Below are 23185 nucleotides of genomic sequence, written 5' to 3'. Positions count from 1 at the left end.
CTCGTGGATTGTTCCCTTTATGAGGATGTAGTAACCTTCTTTATCTCTCTTAATCAGTCTTGGTGTAAAGTTCACTTTCTCTGCAAGCAGAATAGCTACCCATGATTTTTTTCTGGGTTTCTGTCACATGGAGTACGGTTTTCCATCCTTTAACTTTCCGTCTATGAGTTTTTTTTTTTTCTCAATTAAATGTGTTTCTTATATGCAGCACATTGCTTCTTGATCTATTCTGGCATTCTGTGTCTTTTGACTGGTGAATTGAGACCATTAATATTGATAAGAGAAATATATTGACTTATCCTTGTCATGACTTTTCCTGTTGTTGGCTACCCCACATTTTTCTCTTCCCGTCTAATTGTTTGACTTCCCTGTTACATTGCTAATTTGAGGGTCATGGAGCTGTTGTCCTTATTATCTCTTTCTAGAAGGTCCTTCAGAATATTTTGGAATGCTAGTTTGGTGGTTATAAACTAACTCAGCTGTTCTTTGTCATAGAAGTATCTTATTTTTCCATCAGTTTTTTTTAAATTTTTATTTTAAAGAGAATAAAACCAAGCAAACTAAAACACAATAAAATCAATCAAAACAAAACAATGTAAGTGGTACAGGACTTCAAAAGAATAGGAAATCAACAATGGTTACCATAATGCTTTTTATGTTCAAAATATTTACAGATACCTTCTGGCACAGTAAAAATCAAACAAAACAGGACAAAATAAAACTCAAAAACAAAACAATGAATGCAATAAAGGACTTCAAAACAAGATAGTATTAAATCCAAGATGCCTACCATAGAGCTGGGGATTTAGCTCAGCAGCATAAGTGCCTGCCTGGTAAGTGCAAGGTCATGAGTTCAATCCCTAGTACCAAAAAAAAGAAAAAAAAAATTAATAAAACCTACCATAATATATTGTAATCTTTCAAATAACTGCCCATTCCATAAAATATGATAAAATTAAATGAAATAATACAATAAATCTCAACCTTCTCAACTTTAGTATTCTTCTTTTCTCATCTAGCAGCTGCTAGATTGATTTCTCATGTTCTGTTGCTATTCTTGAGAAATCTTTCTTTCCCTGGTTGCTAACAGTAAGGTTGTCTTCAATATCTGAGATCCTATCTTCACATTGACCTATTCTAGCTATAATAATTTCAATGGAATTTTTATTCTCCTTGATATCTGCTACATGGATTCTATTTTTTTTTCCTGCACAGATCGTCCATAATTTTCTTAAGCTCATCTATTTTTTTGTCTATATCTTCTCTAGCATCATTAATCATGGTTCTTATTTCAAACACCATCTCTGTAGTTATCTGGGATATTTTTTATTTCATATTTTTCAGGACCTCATTCAATTTCTTTGTTGTGACCACTTCAGAGAAGCCTTGTGGGAACATTTCAAATTGTCTTGCTTCATTGTCACCTGTATTTTTGCCTTTGGCAAATTCAGTGTTTTGGGTTGCATTTTGTTTGAGTGTCATCTCATTTAATTTTCTTTTTATTCTTTATTTTTTTAAGTTTAATTCCTGTGGTGATGTCTGTAAATTTTGTATGGTGGGTTGCTCTATTGCTAGTATTCAGCATGCTTAGATGATTACTACTTCTCTAAGATATTTTCCAGATGAAGCTACTTTTTTGATTTTTGAGTCTGTTGATAGACCTTACCTCTTTAGGAAGTTGTTTGTTTAGCCTAGTCCCTGGTTCTTTGTCTCTATGCCACAGTATTTTCCATGACCCTTAGTCAATTTCAGTCATGGAATACCACACCAGCAGCTGTTTAGAATAATTATGTCAGTTTTGCCTATAGTGGCCAATATCATCAAACACAGCCTAAAATATGACAGACTGAGCTAACCCTTAATTTTCCCCTTTTTATGAAGTGAACTTGATTGGTGATTACATACCAAAATATAAAACAAACCAGAGAACTACATGCAGTGTTCAATGGTGTATCAATTTTGTCCTCAGATGTTAAGATTTAATGTAGTTTAAGGAAAAAAAGTAAAGAATTGGAAACAGAGAAAGACATTAGAACTAAGGTTGGAGGATCAAGGTGGGTCATGCTGGCTTTGGGAAACTGGTGTAAAAGACTGGAGGGAAGGAGTGAAGCAAGAAACAAACAGAACAGAGCCACAGATAGACTAGAAACCACGTTTACACTTACATAAAAACTATCAAACAATGAAGGCAAAAGAAAGAGAAGAAAATAGAAAACAAAAACTATAAATCAAACACAAATGTAAGAGGAGGGATAGAACAGGAAAAAAATTTTACTTCCAAGTTTGTCCAGGTTTGGCTCTACTTTCCCTGGCAGACAGTCTGCAGAGGCAAAGTACCAATCCATGTTGATCTATCTCAGCAGGCCAGTTGTAGCTTTTTGCTTGGGTAGGTACACCTGTACTTTCTGGTGTAGACCAATCAGTCAGTCAGTCGGTCACCTTTGGCTCACTGTCTTCTGAGCACTTTCCATGGATCTCATTCCTGCTGATAGCCGCTAGAGGGAGCCAGCCACCATTCTGAGTTCTGATCTCAGGGTGCTGATCTCCAAGATGGCTCCAGACCATTGTTTTCTCCCATGGAAAGAGCCAGAGCCCTTCACTCACTATCAGTCAGTGCAGTCCTTTATATTTGCTGCTTCCTTGCATGTAAGCTGTTCTCCTCCACTACTGCATCTCTCTGCAGAGACCTCAGTGGTTGCCAGCCATCACTGTCACCGTGACCGTGCATCCACAGGAGGTTCAAATCATTCCTCTTGTGCATTGATTCCCATCTAAGGGAGAATGCACTACTAACTACCTCCTTCTTCATTGAAGTTTCTCTCTTCACACTCTGTGGGGGCTTCATTTCTTTCTTCAGATTCTTCTTAGTTCCAGAGCACTCATTTGCCTCCTTCTTGTCTTCCTCATATTGCTGCATTCCAGCACCTGGACAGTGACTCTCAGAGATGCTCTTCTCTGCTACTTACTGTTCCACTATCTTCCCAGACTCCTCTTTTTCAGCCATTTTGTCTTTCTTTCACTTCTATCTTCCATTCTTCAGCACCATGGGACCAGACCCCTCCCTCTATTATCTGGTTTATGTCTGATGGTGTTGACAGCTACTTTCAAGAAAATAAGAGGCATTATGGTAGCATTGTTTATTTCCTCTTGTTTTGAATTTCTGTATCACTTTCATTGTTCTGTTCTTAATAAATTGGATCTGACTTACTTTGTTCATTTTTACTCTGTTAAAAATAAAAAAAGATGAGATTAGAGAGACTGGGTTGTGTTTAGATATGAGTTGTGATTTATGCAAATGTTATTGCCTATGCTAGTCAATAGCTCTCTAGAAAATATTCAGATACCTGTGGCTTACAAAACTAGTTTTATTGTGGTAAAACATACCCTATTTCAATGAAAGTGTTCTCTGATTTCATGCAACTGTTATCGGATGGTTTGTTTATTTTATTTTATTTATTTATTTTGGTGTCTGGGATCACTCACAACCTTGTGCTTGCCAGGCAGGCGTTTATGCTGCTAAGCTAAATCCCTGGCCTTCAGATGGAACAATTTACGTAAAATTACAAATATTAACAATAAAAGATCTGTGCATATCTTAAGAACATAAAAGTTTAGCTAAATACTAAATAAGCCTAAAGTTTTGCAGTGGCACACCAACAAAGGATACAGAAGGAATTTAAATTGATAAAAAATTTCTAATGGAAATTTATCTTATACTGTTCTCTAGTAAAACAAAATTGAACGAAGCACGGTGGTGCACTCCACCTCATGAGTTGTAAGCTTGAGCAACAATTTCCATTCAGGCATGTAGCATTGGTACATCACTTATAGCCTGGTAGGGATTCACCCCACATCCCCCATCACTGGAGGACCCTCAGGATGTTCCCTCCAGGCTGAGTTGGACCCTACCCAGTACCCCCCAAGTGACCTGGAGCCACCTGTGTGCTACTTCTCAAGCTAAAAGCCTGCCTAGTGATCTCCATCCAGGCTTACAGCCTTGGCATATCACTAGGAGCCTTGTAGGGCCCCACTCAGTATTTCCCATTACTGATGGACCTTCAGGAAGGTCGCTTCGAACCTAATTAGGTCCTATCTAGCACCCCTCCAGAACTGTCTGCACTCCATCTTGTGAGCTGAAAGAGGACCCAACAATCTTCATACAGCTGTGCAACCTTGACACATTCCTTGGAGCCAGGTAGGGCCCAGCCCTTCATCACCAACCACTGGAAGACCCTCGAGAACGTCCCTCCAGGCCTAGTGGAGCCACGCCTAGAGACCCACAAGTGGCCTGGAGCTGCCTGTGGTCTGCCTCATGAGTTGAAACACTGCCCAGCAAACTCCATCCAGCTATTCAGCCTTGACATGATACTCAGCCTGGTTTGGCCCCACCCAGCATTCTCCACCAGCAGAGGATCCTCAGGAAAGTCCCTTCAGGCCTAGTTGGGCCCCACTCAATTTCTCCTGAGTGACCCTGAGCCCCTTGCGCTCTGTCTCACAAGCTGGCAGCCTGTGGAGCATACTCTAACCAGATGTGCAGCCTCAGCACATCATTGGGAGTCTGGTAGGGCCCCACCCAACATCCTCCATCACTGGAGGACCTTGAGAAGTTCCCTCCAGGCCACTTGGCCCCTGCCCAGTGACCCCAAGTGGCTGGGAGCCACAAGGTAAGGCCTAATTTATGACCTCTACTCAACTGGGGATACTCCCTGCAGTATGGACAGATATTGTGAACTCAAGATACAACTGAGACCTTGCCTTCAGCTTACCTAAGGGAATATAGGAAAATGACTAAATGAAAGAGCAAAATGTAATCCCAAATCTCCAGCACTTCCTAAGCAGCCTACAAAACATGGACGTAGAAGAAAATGTAAGCCATACACCTGAAACTCTTGAAATAATAGTGACTGAATTAAAGAAACAACTCTGGGAAACTATAAAGGAACTCAGAGAAGAAATAACCTGCCAAGTAAAAGAAGAAATGATAAATGTAATGAAAAAAACGCTGAACACATCTAAGGAAGACATAGTTAAAAAAAACTAGAGGAACACTGCAAAAAGATGGAAACTTTGAATGAACAATATAAAAAATAAACAGAATATAGAACTCTGTATATCCATAACCAAAATATAACTATACCCAGCCATATAATAATATCCCAGAAATTGAACCTAACGACAGAATATTAAAAGCTGTTAGAAAGAAGACACAGGTCACCTATAAAAGAAAACCTGTCAGAATCACAGCAACTTCGTACCAGGATTGACATACCTTGCAAAACTATTCTTCAAATTTGATGGAGAAATTAGATACTTCCATGAAATACAATAACTGAACAGCTTCATGGCCACTAAACTAACCCTGCAAAGAATACTGAAAGATATTCTAGATAGATGTAAGAAAAAAACACTAAGCAAGGCAAAGCATTAGACAGAAGGGAATGGTAAAAAACCAACAGCAGAAACATAGCATGACAAAATAAACCAATATATAACAGTTATAACCATTAATGTAAATGGCCTCAATTCGCCAATTAAAAGAAACAGATTGGAAGAATAGATCAAGAAACAACTTAAACCATATGCTGTATACAGGAAATCCATGTAACCCAAAAGGAAACTCATATACTGAAAGCCAAAGGATGGAAAACAATACTTCATGTAACAGGAACCCCCCTAAAAACAGGAATAACTACTCTATTTGCAGACATCATGAACTTCTAAGCAAGAATGATCAAAAGAGATAAATGTCACTATATACTAGTTAAGGGAAAACTTCAAGAGGAAGTGATAACAATCTTAAATATAATATGCATCAATTTCTGAAGCACCCAGATATACAAATGAAATATGAACTGAAATGAAAAGTCAAATAATAATACAATTGTAACAGGAGACCTTAACACCCCATTGATACAAAGAGACAAATCAACTAGACACAAAATCAGCAAAGAAATAGAACTGAATGCACTTTTAAACAAATTATCTTAGTGTACGTGTACAGAGTGTTGCCCTAAAGCTTCAGAGTATACATTATTCTCAGCAGCACAGAGGATATTGTCCAAAATAGCCCACAGAACTACTTAAGTAAATACAAAAGAATTCAAACTGTGCCATGTGTGTTGTCTGGTCACAGTGCCATGAGACTAGAAATTAATGACAAAAGAAAATGCAAGAACTTCACAAACACATGTACAGTAAATAATACACTCCTGAACAATCAGTGGTCACAAAGGAAATTAAAGAAGAAATTAAAATTGTATCTACAAGCAAATGAGAATACAAATAGAACTTATCAGAGCCTGTGGGATGTATTGGAAACAGTCCTCATAAGAAAAATTAATGTGCTGAAATGCCACATTAGAAAAAAAAGAACAAACACAAATAAAAAACCACATGCAACACCTCAAACATCTAAAAGAAGTTAAACCTAAAGCCAAAAGAAGGGCGGAAATTATAAAGATCAGTATGAAAATCACCCTAATAGAGACTAAAAAGTGATAACAAAAAAATCAATGAATCAATGAGTTGGTTCTTTGAAAGAATAAATAAGGAGCACTGTCCTCCAACGGTTGGACCGTGGCCTGGAGCACCTCGGCCGCCTGTTTGCTGCTGTCCTCTTGGACAGAGCTTGGTCGGGGTTGTGCTGCATCCCTATGAGGGAGACCCCTGCTTTGGAGGAGGGGGCCGCAGAGCCTTGGCAGCAGCGGCCGCCTGGGCCCCAGGGGCCGGGCGCCGGCCCCAGCAGCAGGAGAGGCTGCGGCGGCTCCGTGATGGTCGCAGGCGAGCGTGGTGCCCCGGAGCGTGGCCCAGGGGTAGTGGCAGCAGTTGGTGAATAACCTAAAGTGATCTTGGCTGGGAAGCTCTTCTGCTCTTCAAAGCTCCTTTGCTGGAGAAGCTTGCTACTCAACATCTTACTAACTGAAGGCTGAGTACATTTAACAGTACAACAGGGCTGCGGCTCATTAGTTTGCAGTGGCTGCTGCTGCCTGTGGCCCGGGCGACTTGGAGAAGCAGAGTGTTGGCAAGTAATGCAGCGGAGGTGTAGTTTGACCCAGTGTGTTACGTGGGGGATAGAATAAAACTCCAGCAAGATCTGGACTGCAAACGAAAGCAGTGACGGAGGCGCTTGTACCACCACCTGCGGAAACTTTCTTCCTGACTTGGTAGACCAGACCGGCTCCCCACCAAAGGGTAAGAGTAACAGGTGTGGCTGAGAGCTCCGCCCAGCCTGCGGAAACTTTTGCCCTGACCTGGGGACCCAGCCAGTTTTCCACCAGACCCGGCGACCAGGCCAGTTCAGAGACTATAGTAGCTGTGGCTGGGAGCTCCGCCCAGCCTGTGGGAACTTTCTCCCTCACTTGGGGGACCAGACCTGCTCCCCACCTGACTAGAGAAGAGACCGGAAGGGTGAGAGTAACATCTGCAGCTTAGATCTCCGCCCAGCCTGCGGGAACTTTCACCCTGACTTGGGGGACCAGACCGGAAGGATGAGAGTAACAACTGCGGCTGGGAGCTACGCCCAGCCTGTTGGAACTTTTGCCCTGACCTGGGGACCCAGGCCAGTTCACCACCAGACCCGGGGACCAGGCCAGATCACAGACTGTGGCAGTGGCAACTGGGAGCTCTGTCCAGCCTGAGGAGACACTCTTCCTGGCCTGAGGAGCAGGCCATAGTTCCCTGCTGGGTCCAGTGAGTGGTGCCATCGCAGGGTACCCCATCCCAGACTGGTGGATCACTCTCCCACACCTGGAACAACACTTGAAGCTTCCAAATACAGGAAAATGACAAAACAAAAGTCTAAAATGCAATCTCAAACATCCAGCCCATCCCAAGAAAATCTAGGAGCCATGTGCATAGAAGAAAATACATGCCACACGACTGAAATAATGGTAACCGAAATAAAGAAGCAAGTATGGGAAGCCTTGAAGGAATTGAAACTAGAAATATTCTCTCAGATGAAAGAAGAATTGATATAAGAAATGAAGCAGATGCTAAACATAGCTAAAGAAGAGGCAGTTAAAAAATTAGAGGAACTAAACGGAAGGATAGAATCCCTTGATGAACAGTATAGGAAGCAAACAGAATACATAAAACAGATGCAAAGAGATATACAGGAAAGCAAAAACTCCATTGAAAGTTGTAAAAACCGCCTCAATGAATGTGAAGATAGAATCTCAAACCTCGAAGACAAGACTGCAACAAGTGAACAGGAAAGAAAAGATCTTTTAAAAATAACAAGAAATCATGAAATAACAATTCAACACCTATAGGACGACGCAAAGAGAAACAACCTAAGATTGATAGGGATAAATGAAAAAGAAGGGGACAACACAAAGGATGTCAAGAGGATATTTAGAGAATTAATAGCTGAAAATTTTCCAAACATGAGATTGGAAACTGATATCAAGATCAATGAAGCATATAGATCTCCAAATAGTCACAATCAAAATAAATCTATGCCCAGACATATAATAACGACCATCTCAGAAATTGAACAAAAGAATAGAATATTAAAGGGTGTCACAGAGAAAAGACAGATCACCTATAAAGGAAAACCTATCAGAATTACAGCAGACTTAGCACAAATAATAAAGTCAAGAAGAGCATGGAGTGATGTATTTCAGATCCTAAAAGAAAATGATTTTCAACCTAGGCTGATGTACCCTGCAAAACTGTCCTTCAAATTTGATGGAGAAATACAATACTTCCATGACAAAGATCAGCTGAAAAACTTCATGATCACCAAACCAACCCTGCAAAGAATACTGAAAGATAGCCTAGATACAATTAGGAAAAAAACACTAAACAAAGCAGACAGTTGAACAGAACAGAAAGATAAACATGCAACACCAGAAAGATAATATGTAAACAATAAGCCAATTTATAACAGTTCTTACTATTAATGTAAATGGCCTCAATACACCAATTAAAAGAAACAGACTGGTAGAATGGATCAAGAAACAAAAGCCAACCATATGCTGTTTACAAGAAACCCACTTACCTCAAAAGGATACTTACAGACTCAAAGTCAAAGGATGGAAAACTACATTCCATGCAACAGGAACCCCCCCCCAAAAAAAAAGTTGGGGTAGCTATTCTGTTTGCAGACAAAGTGAACTTCAAGCCAATAATGATTAGAAAGGATAAAGAAGGTCACTACATACTGGTTAGGGGAAAACTCCAAGAGGAAGATATAACTATCTTAAATATATATGCTCCAAAGTCCAGAGCACCCAGTTACATAAAACAAGTACTAACAGAAATGACAAACCAAATCTGTAGTAATACAATTCTGACAGGAGATCTTAACACACCATTGACACCAATGGACAGATCAACCAAAAAGAAAATCAACAAAGAAATAAACGAACTGAATCGCACCTGTGAACAAATGGACTTAATAGATATATAGAGTATTCCACCCAGCAACAACAGAATACACATTCTTCTCAGCATTACATGGATCATTCTCTAAAATAGACCATATATTAATTCACAGAACATATTTAAATAAATGAAAAAGGGTTGAAACTGCATGCTATCGGACCATAGCACCATGAAACTAGTAATCAACGATAAGAGATACTGCAAAAATCCCACAAACACATGGAAACTGAATAACACACTCCTGAGTAATCAGTGGGTCACAGAGGAAATTTTTTTTTAATTTATTACTTTATTTGTTAATATGAAGAAGAAAAGGTAAAACAAATTTTCACAACCAAATAACGAGAAAGTAACAATTGTTGATAAATTACCCAACATTATCTTTAGTCACTCAAGTACAAAATATGGGCATAAAAATTTCTTCAATCAATATTAGCAAAACCTTTTCTATTCAGTGAACTAAGTGACATTAATGGTATAACTAACTTGCATTTTTTTTTCTTTTCCCTTCTATCCTTTCTCTTTTCCCCTATCTTGGTTTCTTGTTTTTATTGAACAGTTTCTTTCCATTTCACAGTGACTGTTGTATATTTTGAACCTTATGGTTTCACATATGTCACTGTGGTGTGATGTTTTTAATCCTTCTGGGAAGATACATAGAAGGGGAATACCTGGGTTGAATGAGACGTCTAATCCTAATTTTTTGAGGAATCTCCACACTAATTTCCACAGTGTTTGTACTAATCTACTCCCTAACCAACCAACAGTTATAAAGGGCTTCTTTTTCTGTATAGAACCGGGAGCAGTTTTTATTGGTTGATATATTTTTTTTAAAAAATTAAATGAGTTTTTAATGAATAATGGAGAGGATTAGATAAAAGGGGGCATAACAACATAACAGTACAGGTTAAAGCATAACACTTTAAGCAACCTAGTGCTTCACGACCAATTAACCCGACTTAATAGTGGTTACCATAGTGTCTTTTTCTTTGAATTATTTGAATATAATTTCATAGGCTATAGCATCAAATATATCAAGACTGTGTAACACCATTCAAGTGGATATAAGCATTGAAGAGTATTTAGAATCAGCTAACAGAAGAAATGCTCAATGGTTTCAATATTATCCCTTTGCCTATAACAATTTTTGTTTATACTATCACATACGATAAAATTCAGCAAGTTACAACATGGTAAAATTAATGCAGACAGAAGAACCATAGTTTGGAGTGGCTTTAAGACAAGATGTTATTAAATCTGCACTAGGTGTTATTATGTCTTATTTTCTGCAAAGTGGCTGTTCATTACATCACTGGCCATGATATCAATAAAGCGAAAAGTAAGAATCACATGATCATTTCCATAGATGCAGAAAAAGCCTTCGATAAGGTCCAACATTCTTTCATGATAAGAACTCTACAGAAAATTGGAATAGATGGTCTTTACCTTAATATAATAAAGGCCGTCTAGGACAAACCAACAGCCAGTATCATACTAAATGGCCAAAAATTGAAACCCTTTACTTTAAAATCAGTCACAAGACAAGGATGTCCTTTATCACCTCTCCTATTTAATATAGTACTGGATGGACTAGCCAGAGCAATTAGACAAGAGAGAAAAATAAAAGAGGTTAAGATAGGGAAAGAAGAATTTACATTGTCATTATTTGCAGATGACATGATACTCTACATAGAAGACCCCCTCAACTCCATTGAAAGACTCTTAGATATAATCTATAAGTTCAGTAATGTAGCTGCATACAAAATCAATATTCAGAAATCAATAGCATTCTTATACACTAATAAAAAAATACAGAGAGTGAAATAAGAGAAGCCACACTCTTCACACTAGCAACCAAAAAATGAAATATTTAGGAGTTACTCTTACGAAAGAAGTGAAAGACCTATACAGGGAAAATTATAATATACTGAAGGAAGAAATTGACGAAGATCTCAGAAAATGGAAAGACATCCCATGTTCATGGATAGGAAGAATAAACATTGTGAAAATGGCCATCCTCCCAAAACTGTTATACATATTTAATGTAATTCCAATAAAAATACCATCAACATACCTCATAGATCTAGAGAAATCATTCCTAAGGTTCATCTGGAACCAGAAGAGACCTTGAATAGCAAAGGCAATTTTAAGCAACAAAGGCAAGGCAGGAGGCATCACAATCCCTGATTTGAAGTTATACTACAAAGCAACAGTAGTAAAATCAACATGGTACTGGAATCAAAACAGAGCAGAGGATCAATGGAATAGATTAGAAGATACAACCACAACTACAAACACACTCAACCACCTTATCTTCGATAAAGGAGCCAAGCAGGTTCACTGGAAGAACGACAGTCTTTTTAAGAAATGGTGTTGGAAAAACTGGCTCTACATTTGCCGAAAACTAAAACTCAACCCAAGCCTATCATCACCATGTACTAAATTAAAATCTAAATGGATTAAAGATCTGAATATTAAAACAGAAACACTAATACTATTGGAAGACAAATTAGGTAGAAACCTTGAAGAAATAGGGCTAGGTAGAGAATTCATGAACAGGACTCAAACTGCACAGGAAATACTTCCCAGAATCAATAACTGGGACTACCTCTTATTAAAAAGTTTCTGTAAGTCAAAAAAAATTTCCAGCATAGTGAAAAGAAAACCCACCAACTGGGAAAAGATCTCAGTGAACTCCCCTTCAGACAAAGAACTTTTGTCTATAATATATAAAGAATTTTTAAAAAATCAGACCCCCAAAATTCAAAGATCCAATCCAAAAATGGGCATCTGAGATGAATACACAGTACTCAGAGTAAGAAATCCAGATGGCAAATGAATACATGAAAACATGTTCAACATCATTGGTTATTAGGGAAATGCAAATTAAAACCACACTGAGATTCCATCTCTTTCCTGAAAGGATGGCCAGGATCAAGAAGACCAACAACAACAAGTGCTGGAGAGGCTGTGGGGAAAAAGGAACTCGCCTACACTTTTGGTGGGAGTGTAGACTGGTTCAACCTTTGTGGAGGTCATTCTGGAGATTTCTCAAAAAGCTGGGATTGGAAGTCCCATTTGTTCCAACTATTCCACTTTGAGGGATATTCCCAGAAGAACTGAAAGCATCATACCAAGGTGATATATGCACACCTATGTTTATAGCAGCACAATTTGTAATTGCCAGATCATGGAAACAACCCAAATGTCCATCAACTGAGGAATGGGTAAAAAAGCTTTGGTACTTCTATACAATGGAGTATTACTCAGCTATAAAGAAGGATCACATTGAGGTATGTATCAATAAATGGGCGCAGCTTGAAATCATACTCATAAGTGAACTAAATCAAACTCGCATCTGTGAACTCCGAATAGTTTCCCTAGTGTGGGAAATGAATCAAATATATAAAAGTACGTGATAACCAGGATTCCCCATTATATGGCCTTGAAGCCTTATAAAATTTTCATGCATTACTTCGAATGGCTTTATTCTGGGCTGTTGGATACCATGGCCAGTGATGCAATGAACAGCCACTTTGCAGAAAATAAGACATAATAACAGCTAGCGTAGATTTAATAACATCTGGTCTTAAAGTCACACCAAACTATGGTTCTTCTGTCTGCATTGATTTTACCATGTTGTTACTTGCTGAATTTTATCGTATGTGGTAGTATAAACAAAAATTATTATAGGCAAAGGCATAATATTGAAACCATTGATCATTTTTTCTGTTAGTTGATTCTAAATACTCTACAATGCTTTCATCCACTTGAATTGTGTTACATAGTCTTGATATGTTTGATGCTTTAGCATATGAAATTATATTCAAATATTTCAAAGAAAAAGACACTATCGTAACTACTACCCTCTGGTCACAACCCTGTCATCCAGTATAATAATCAAAGATATCAGTGTGGGTATTTTCAAGTATGGGGTGATGATATATGACTAACCTCTGCAGCAAAGCATCTTCAACAGAAAGCTCCTGTGTGCAGGAAATAAAATATTTATTGTGCACAATTGCCAAACATTACTAAGCCCTTGGAATGGACCCTTGTGACCAAAACCTGCAGATAGTAGTTTTATAGGATGAAATCTGGTTAGCACCTGATTGGGCTAATCATCCCAGAATTAGATGGAGAGTTCCTAACGGAACATTGGTTTTGTGAAACATATGGTCTTGGTTGCTTCTTGGATGGATAGGAAGATATATTGGGATTTCCTTTATTACAGGACAGATGGATCAAAAGTATCACCCAGCCATCCAGTCTATCATCCCTCCAACACCATTGGTCCTGAAGAACGTTTTACTGATCTGACCACTCAGCCTCCATGTTCCTTTTGTCTAGGTTTTGAGAGCAAAATTTTACATGTAGAATCACTAGTTTACTACACTAAATGACATTTTTATGACTCCCTAGAAAGACTATTGCTACTGGGTTTTGGGATGTTGGAGTCTCCTCCTTGGGGTGGTTTCTAGGTTCTTTCTGTCCAGAGCAAAGAGCAATCAAGACAAGCATAAACAGCAGCAAAGTTTTATTAAAGTCTGGCAAGGAAACAGGCTCTGAAGAGTGAATGTGGACCAAATAAATGTGGAAAAAGAAGTACACCCTGCATCGTGAGGGTGATCCACCATGGAAGACTGAATACAGTAGTAATATCTCAATGTAGACCGTCCTTTTGTGTCACCCATGCCTCAAGTTGATGTCAGGTGTAGGCTAGTCTATCAAAACTTGGCTCAAGTTCTGGCAAGAAGTCCACATTGCTGGGCTTTGGGAGCTGTTCTGCACATGTGTCTGGGATTTTATAATTAACAGATCATACCTACTATTCAGTCAACCCTAATCTCCTGTCTAATTTCCCCCTAAGAGACATGTATGCACAAACATTTTTATGTGGTGCTGAGGGATTAGATGTTTTTGTCTTTAGCTTCTGGCTAAGATGGGGTTTTAGATACTACCTACGATGGAGTAAGTGCTCTTCAAATACATTGGGTTGTTGTGACTCACTGGTTTGAAGAAAAAAAAAAAAACCTGTCAGAAGGCAATGAGAAGAGTTAGTGTCTATTGAGCTACCTGTTCAATGGGATAAATAAGCTTTACTATAATATTATGAATGTAGAACCCAAATATGATGAACAGCTCAGATTTCTATACTTCTTGTGTAGGGTAAAATATGGCAAAGAGAGAGAGGGCTTAGATAAATTATCGAGAACCTAATAGCCATAACCTTAGCATGATTACCCACATAAGGGATTTTATTAAAAATGGGACCCTCAATACAGGTGCCCACTTTAAGATGAGATGAACTGGAGTCATTAGTGACTCTTTATCTGCACACAGAACAATACTAAACTCATGCTTTTTTAAGAAAAGCCTCACGACTAAGAGTAGCTTTTTCTTAGTCCTTTGACATTTTTAGTTACCATTTCCTATGTAGGATTTTTATACCTTGTTGCAGCATCGCATGAGGAAGGACCAGAATGGTTCTTGAGAAACAGAGTAAGCCTAAAGCCTTGAGGAGTGATGCAGTGCCCTCCTTGCCTCCATATCAGCCTTTCAACTTTCCAAGGAAACTTTAGACCTTACTCTTTGGAGTCTTTTGCAAAGAATGTCTGCATCCTGTTTGGGAAGACGTACTGCCTCTAGGAGTTATAGACTTTCCTGCTTGTGTTTTATAAGTTATTGCTTATTAGTTGCCTAGTTTCTTCTTTCAGATTGCTGTGCGGCCATATAGAACTAGAAAGGAATATTTTTTTTAAGTACATATATAGTCTTCATCTGCAAACCAATCTTTAGCCTGTAAAACTACTACCTGCAGGCACTTGCACAAGTGTCCATTTAATATACTTGATAGTGTTTGGGCAGTATGCACAAGAATAGTTATTTTATTCCCAGCACAAAGAATCTCTCTGGCTAAGAAGATATATAACAATGCCTTTTTCTGAGTAAGGGCTATGAGCTGTGTTCTTTGAGCAATTGTTCCAGAGGAAGTTGGCCTTAGTGATATGTTGTGAACTGCTAACTGTGTGACCTGCCTTTTGATATCCCTTTTGGACAAAATTCCTTCCATCAGTGAATCATACCCTTTTGCATTCTTGGTGTAGCAAGCAGGTCATTGATGTCTTGCCTGCTTGCATTGGTCTTACGGATCACTTATTCACAGGGTGGCTAATTTCTGTGTTTGTAGGTATCTGAGAGGCAGTATTAAGAATAATGTACATTTTGTAATAGCCTCAGGAGTGTGAGGAGAATGACCTGACTTGGTAAACCATTCTCTTGTTAATCACAACTAACCTTTTGTCTCCAAGGTTATTCTGATCAATGGGAAATCAGGTCTAAAAGTCACTGTCCTAAAGTTCATTTGGCAGCTTCCTGTGTTAGCATCACTGTAGTTGCTATTGTTTTAGGCAGGGTGGCCATCTAGTAGCCACTCTCTATTTTTTGAAAAGTATGCCAATGGATGGAATTCTTGGTGCAGCCTTTGGATCAAGATACCCAAAGCAATTGCTCTGATTTCTGATATGCAGAAGAAGGGTATTTTAAAGACAGGTATTATGCCATGCAGTAGAATCCATCTGTTGGCTAATTAGGGGAGGAAGACGTGGCATAGGCCCAACAGGTTAAATCCATTTTGGCCTTTGTTTGAATTTGAGAATTGCCCCCAGTTTTGCTAGTGAACCTATTTGTAACAAAGAAGTAACACTGTGGGACAATTATAAACTCATGATTAAAAATTTGTACTTCAAAGTGACACATCAGAACAGGAGTAAACAATATATAACTATGGGTCCCCTCCACCCTCACTATAGCTATGTATCTAGAGGAATGTTTTCCTGAGAAGTAAGTCAATACAGAACAGAGTAATTGAATGGGCTCACCCATAATTTCCTGTTAACCAGGATTCCTCACAGGAAATAGTTATGTTCTCAGATAGAGACATTGCCAGTCATGTATACAGTGTGCGGTCTTCTTGCACTTAAAACAGCAGTCTTAGTTGTCCTTGGGTATTCCTGTAGACAATTTGTGTGATTTTAAAGCATTGCAAATTTCAACAGCTATAATATTAGCCTTTTGACCGTCCCCCAGATCTTAATTGTTTAAAACAGAAGAAGCCATGTCCGGTAATTGCATCACAGGTGTCTAGGTTCTTATCTGAATTTACTTCAATAAACAGATGGACAAAACCCATATCTTCATGAGGAACAAGGGGATCTGAGGACAGGACCCTCAAAGATTGTGTGTGTGTGTGTGTGTGTGCGCGCGCGCGCGCACATGCATGTGTGTCCTAGCTACTTTTCTCATTGCTGAGACAAATTACCTGATACCCAAAGGTAAAGGAGGAGAGTTTTATTTAGCTCACAATTTGTAGAAGTTTAAAGTTCTACTTGCTGGGCTCCAAGGCAGGGTGGCATAGTAGATCGGTGTCACAGAGGAGAAGCCATACGTAGCAGGCAGAAGGCCAAAGATAGAAAGGCAAGCAACAAGCCCTAATGGCAACTCCTTTCTGTCCATTTATATTTTATCTAGGTTGGGTAGAAATTATACCCCAAACTATGCCAAGCCAACCAGTAGACTAATTTAGTAATCACACATCCTTAATTCCAGTAACACACACTGTAGATCCAACCATGTCTAAAAAACTCCCTAACCATCAGTTGAGGCTTTGGGGGAACATGTAGACACAAGCTATATTACTCTTCCTTAGGGGGCCATTCTAAATGCCATAGTTTCTGGATGTTTTCCGTGATAAATGACCACAAATCCTTGAACATCAAAGATTTCACTTTACCTGCTGTTTTAATAAGAAACAGTTTAACTGAAAAATAATCTCAATACTTTAAACTACCATACTATACCCATGTCTTGCCATTTCCTGGCTCATTCTGAACTCAAGCTATGTGAGAATGTCAGTGGAATCCACTAGGTGTGGTTCACGAAGTTGCTCGTGACTTGTCCTGGGGTCTATAGAGAGACATAGAGTCATTAGATCCTTAAAATGACATCCAGTGCAGAAGAATGAGACCTAATAATCCCACAAAGTGTCCTTTGTGAAAGTTAAGTATTTAGTAAATAATCTCTATCTGAAACTCATAGAAATGTCCTTTTGAGCCACATGATGGCTCTAGCTCTACTACTGTTGGTTTCTATGAGGTGAAAGGTCCCAAAAATGAGGTACAGTAGATGAAAAGAAAATAAGAGACAAGCAAGGTTATGGGATCAGGGGCCACAGTCTCTAAGACTTCATGAAGCCTGGATTATAATTTTCTCTGGCTTTTTATTAGAGTCTTTACAAAAAGCAGATACAGGAAATGGAAGAGGTAAAGTACAGATAAATAAGAACTTAGTTGTTTAACTATCCCAGGGACCATCTCTGGCTATATATGGCCTTCATGTTTACCATTCTTTTGGGCACGCCTTAACAAAGCATCTTGTGTTGCCCCAGCAGCATTCCACTGAGATTAAGGTTCTGCATTCATTTCCTTGACATAATGCATCTGTAAGACTTCCTCCAGAACAAGCAATTCTATGGCCTAGTAGAGCTCAAAGTCCCTGGGGTAACCAAAGGCTAAACTAGTTTAAGTTAATCTATGACTCACATACTATGTTTTGTGTCCTTAAAATGAAATCCCATGCAGATAGCAGAGACCTTATTTGAACCCAGGAAGTGTTCCTTGTGAGATGCTGACATTTCTGTCTGGAGCACTAGCATCTTTCATAGATGAATGGAAAAAGTCCTACTGAGGACTTTTTGTCTCCATACTGGGGCCCACTAATTCCTTAGAGACAGAGGGAGTTACAGCACTGGACGATGCTATCTCATACTTTAAAATTCCTATGAGATTAGTGTAACATATATAAGTAGCAGAAACCAGTAGACTTGTGTAAGGGCAACATGACATTGAATTTATTGTGCCTGGATTCATACAGAGAGCAGGATAAAACCTTCTTCCCTAAACAAAGGGAAATATGTCCCTTTTATAAAGGATGGAGGTAAGGCAGAGGACAGACATTAGGTGGGAGCATCTTTGGTTAAAGTTTTATGGTAATCTTACATCTTAGTCGGCAGAGTCCTTTGAAATGTCCATTGTAATTTTTGGGTATCTCTAGATGTCTCTAGTACCTGAAAAATTCCTTGTCCTATCTTATCTCCTTTCCTGTGCTTGCCAGTGACAGCTTTGGGTGCTAAGCTGATTTTCCGGCAGAGTAGTGCTTGCACTGTCAAACATGTTGGGGGCTGGGAGAGCCAAGTCCAGTTGGAGACTTATAGTTAGGGTAGAATCTTTCCCCACGTAAATTCCTTTAGACATGGTTAGGCTTCTTAATGCTTTTATTTAAGCAATGTGGAGGCACTTGATAAACCATAGGTCTTGCATTTACACTGTTAATAAAACTTGGTGCTCTGTTTAAAGCAGTAGAGATAGACTCACAATCAATTGAACTAAGGTTTACTGACCTACTTTTCTGTTCAGGCTATTAGTCATAGGTTTTTAAATTACCTGAACTTTGTTACCAGAAACAAGTGTTCTAAAAACAAATATGGTGTTGGCTGACCCAAAATAGTGTCCAGCTCTGTGACAAGACAAAATGGTGGCCAGACATGTGATGAGACAAGATGAATACTATGATTATGCAAAATAAACAGCCATTTAGTAGCATAGCACAGATGAGACTTGGAGCACAAAAAGAAGTAAACTGGTGTAGGTGGGTAGTCAGGCAGCCTACCAAGTTAGCAACAGCTATTTTTCCTAAAAGAGTAAGAAATCTGAGCAAAGTATCATGGAGAACAAAAATGAGAGGATAAAAGGCCATAAATAACAGACTTACTGGCTATTTAACACACACACAGAGTGACCACAAATAGGAAAAAGAAATAAAAGGGGAGACAAATTTGAAGTGGGAGACAAATATGAAGTGGGTCTGCAGATCTCTCATGGGTTAAAGGAAAATCCAGAGGCTACAACTTGACTTTTGAAAACACTACTCTGATGCTTCTCAGCAGAAAGAATTTAGATGGGCCATTGGTTGTCTGCCTTTAATTACAGTTAGGGACATCTCTTCACAAGGGGAAATATTACAAATAGGCAAGTTAGATACTGGGCCCCAAGTAGAGTTAGTATGGCCAGACCTTGGTCAGATAAGCAGCAGCCTGAGGTCAACAGTTAATAAGAACAAGATGCACAATAAAATCTAGGGATTTAACAAGCAAAGTAAAAAAGAGGTAATGGATGACTGCTGTAACAATTTCTCTTGTACCCACCTGGAAAATGTTTACTCTTGTAAACTTGCCAGTTGTCTTCCACACTGTACCCTTCCATAACTACCCTGGTCTAAATAAACCTTTGCATTTTCCACATTCCTTGTCCATAAATTCCTTATCTTACACCATCTCCATATCACTAGCTATAACTTATGAGAGACTTCTTATTTCTCAGCCAAAAATAAGTGTTTTGGGACATTACTTTGTATTTGTCAATTTTTTTTTTTTTTTTTTACATTTTCTGGGAATGTAAAAGAACTGAACTAAGTGAGATGCCCACCCAGCCCAGCATGTCACCCCAATGCCATCTTTCATGGATGCTCCCTAACAAGCCATATGGGTCCCAGAGAGCTGAGCACCACTCACCCCAATGCAGTGCCCTGTTGCAGTCGATCAGGGGTGCACTCCAGCTAACTGTGTGGGCCTCAAAGAAGCGGAGCCCTATACAGGCCAGCACAGTTCCCTGTCACAATCCACTGAGGAAATACCCAGCAAGTTATGTGGGCCATAGAAGAGCCAAGCTCCATCCAGCCCAGCACAAAAGATCTAGTGCCATCATTTTGAGGTGCGCCCTTGCCAGTTACATGGATTTTGGAGGAGCTGCCCTGTGCATCACCTAGGTGCCATTAGTGGAGTGCCTCAGGGAGACATGTGGGTCTAGAGGAGCCCTATCCAGAAACTTTTCAGTGTCAGGGTATCTCTGGTGAGCAGAGGGAGGGTAGAAGCCCCACCCATAATTTTTCTATCACCCTGCCCTGGGAACATCAGTTCAGAGGAACCCAGGTGCCTTGCCCCTCAACTATACTGCAGTAGAGGTGGTCAATGCAGGAAGTGCCTTGACCTAAACAATTGGCTTGTCTGGATGAGCCTAGAAAAATCACAAAACAAAGGAGAAAAAATGCAATCTCAGACCTCCAGCCCACCCAGAACAAACTGAATGACATGGAAGAAATTGGAAGTTTCCCTCAATAAATTTCTAAAATGATATCAACTGAAGTAAAGAGATGACTGCATAAGGTTGTGAAGGAAATCAAATTGAAAATATCACATGCAAAAAATCACAGTCATTATGAAAGAATTATTGAGAATGCCTAAGAAGACTAGATAAACAAATAGAAGATCATAGGAAAATGGTGGAAATCTTGAGTGAACAATATAGGAAAGAATTAGAATGCATGAAATATTCAAAGACCTATTCAGGAAATTAAAATTTCCTTTGGAAGATTGCAAAACTACGTGAAAAAACTAAAGATAGACTTTTAGACCTAGAAGACAGGACTGAAGCTAATGATCATCAAAGGAAAGATTCCTTAAAAGTAAAATGCAAGGGGCTGGGGATTTAGCTCAGTGGCATAAGTGCCTACCTTGCAAGCAGGCAGTCGTGAGTTCAATCCCTGGTACTGATAAAAACGAAAAAGACAAAAAAAAAAAAAAAAAAGTAAAATGCAACCAGGAAATAATGCAGCAGCTGCAAGATAATGCAAAGAAATACAGTATAAGAATGATAGCTGATCATAAAAGAGCAGGAGTGAATATAAATGACATAAAAAGACAAATTTTCAGAAGTAATAGAAAATTTTCCAAGTATGGGAAAAGAATCTGACACACAGATAAGTGAAGCATAACCAAAATCAATCTACACCCAGGCATATTTAATACTTAATTTCCCAGAAACTCACCACAAGAACAGAATAATGAAAGCTATTAGAGAAAAGCCCCAGATCGCCTTTAAGGAAAGCTCATTAGAGTCATGGCAGACTTATCAATACAAACCCTCAAGTCAAAAAGAGCTTAGAGTAAAGTATTTCAAATTTTGAAAGAAAATAACTTCCAATCCAGATTGACATACCTTTCAAAACTATCTTTGAAAATCAGTGGATAGATAAGATACTTCCATGCAAAGAACAATTGAAGAAATTTATGACCAAACTAAACCTACAGAGTACTGAAAGATACTCTAGAATGAAGTAAAAATAACCACAATTCCAAGAACAACAACAGAGAATAACCACAAAGCAGGGTAAGCAAGAACTTAAACAGAGAGAAAAAGTAGAAAACCTACAACAGGAATATAATTTGACAAACAAATCAATACATTTCAGATGTAACCATCCATGTAAATGGCCTCATTTCACCAATCAAAGAAACAGATTGCCAGAATAGATTAAGAAACAAAATCCAACAATATGCTGTATATAAGAAACACATTTAAACTGAGGATGTAGCTCAGCAGTACAAGCACCAGCCTGAAAAGTACAAGGTCATAAGCTCAACCTCCAGTATCAAACAAACAAAAAAAGTTTAACTCAAAAGTAAACTCATAGACTAAAAGTCAAAGGATGAAGAACAATACTCCATGCAACAGGAACCCAGAAAAAAGCAGTAATAACTATTTTACTTATAGATAATGTAAACTTCAAACCAAGAATGATCAAAAGAGATAAAGTCACTACATAGTTGTCAGGGGAAAACTTTAAGACAATGGGATAATAATAATAAATAAGTATGCCCTAAACATGAGAACAATCAACTACAAAGGACAAACATTAATAGACATGAAAAATCAAAAATTAATAACACAGTTGTGAAGGGGGAACTCAACACTCCATTATCGCGAAGAGATATATCAACTAGACAAAATCAACAAAGAATAACAGAACTGAACCAAACCTGTGAACAAACAGACTTAGTAGAGTGCTCCAGCCTGCATCTTCGAATACACATTTGTCTCAGCTGCACACATGGGATATTCTCTAAAATAGACCATATACTAGCCCACAGAATATGCTTAAGCAAATGCAAAGGAATTGAAATTATCCCATTCAGCCAGGGATTTAACTCAGTGGCATAAGCACCTGCCTGGCAAGCATGAGGGTGTGAATTCAATCCCTGGTTTAAAAAAAAAAAAAAGGAAAGAGAAAAAGAAAAAAAATTATCCCATTTATATTATATCACCATGGGTTGGTAACACTGGAAATTAATGACCAAACAACCACAAAAATGCCATAAACACATGGAAATTGAATAGCACCCTCATAAACAATGGGTCATAGAAGACATTGAAGAAAAAATTATACAATATCTAAATTGAACAAAAATGCAAATCTATTACTGGAGCCTGTGGAACACAGTGAAATCAATCCTCAGTGAGAATTTTATAGTTTTGAGTTTTCATATCAGCAATACAGAATGAACACAAATAAGTCTAATGATGCCCCTTAAGTTTCTAGAAAAAGAAAAGCAAGTCAAGCCCCAAAAGTGAGGAAATTATAAAGATCAGGGGAGAAATTAATGCAATTTAAACTTAAACAACAGTACAAGAAATTGATGAGTTCAAGGGTTTATTCTTTGAAAGAATAAATTAAGCTGATTAACCATATAAAAAAGAATAAAGAAAAACTCAAACTCATAAAATAAGAAATCAAAAGGGTAAAATCACTATAGATTCTGTGGAAATTCAGAAGATTATCAATATTTACTTTGAAAATCTATACTCTAATATGATGAAAACAACAGAATAAATGGACATACGTTCCT

At 38.5% G+C, this 23185-nt stretch overlaps 1 long non-coding RNA gene across 1 annotated transcript in view; it reads left to right on the top strand.

Moving 5' to 3' along the window:
- Positions 1-22451, top strand: part of LOC134475463 (uncharacterized) — a 141034-nt gene extending 118583 nt beyond the window's left edge. Inside the window, exon 7 of the long non-coding RNA XR_010046597.1 lies at positions 13622-22451. This is a non-coding gene — a long non-coding RNA (uncharacterized LOC134475463). The remainder of the gene's footprint in view (positions 1-13621) is intronic.
- The last annotated feature ends 734 nt before the right edge of the window (positions 22452-23185 follow it).

The sequence above is a fragment of the Cavia porcellus genome, unplaced genomic scaffold (assembly GCF_034190915.1).
Source record: "Cavia porcellus strain 051 isolate PalLab524CR breed Dunkin Hartley unplaced genomic scaffold, mCavPor4.1 scaffold_3, whole genome shotgun sequence".
NCBI lineage: Eukaryota > Metazoa > Chordata > Mammalia > Rodentia > Caviidae > Cavia > Cavia porcellus.
This window is presented reverse-complemented; position numbering and strand designations above follow the sequence as displayed.